Raw genomic sequence first — 389 nt, forward strand, 5'->3', positions numbered from 1 at the left:
CATTACGGGGCGCTGTTGTGTCTGCCATTTTGCGATCAGGCTCCGCTGTCGCCGCCATTTTGTGAGCTTGCTCTAGTGCGGCCGCCATTATACGAGTGAGTGCGGGGTAGTGTTCCTCCGCGACACCCACAGTGAACGTTGAACTAACAGTCAACAAAACATAGTCCATAAACTGACTGAGAGATGAGCGGGTACCTTCACAGATTAAACGTGATTTGAGCGGCTGATTAATGCCCTCACAAAAGAAGTCTATGAGCACACAGTCCGGCAGATCAAAAAATAAGCAAAGTTCAAATACTCTCGAATATAGTCCTCGAGTGACCGTGTGCCCTGTTTGAGGGCTAATAACAGTCTTGCAATGTCCATACCTGGCCAGTGTCCACTTGAAA

The sequence above is a fragment of the Sinocyclocheilus rhinocerous genome, unplaced genomic scaffold, assembly GCF_001515625.1.
Source record: "Sinocyclocheilus rhinocerous isolate Xijiao unplaced genomic scaffold, SAMN03320098_v1.1 scaffold462, whole genome shotgun sequence".
NCBI classification, from domain to species: Eukaryota; Metazoa; Chordata; class Actinopteri; order Cypriniformes; family Cyprinidae; genus Sinocyclocheilus; species Sinocyclocheilus rhinocerous.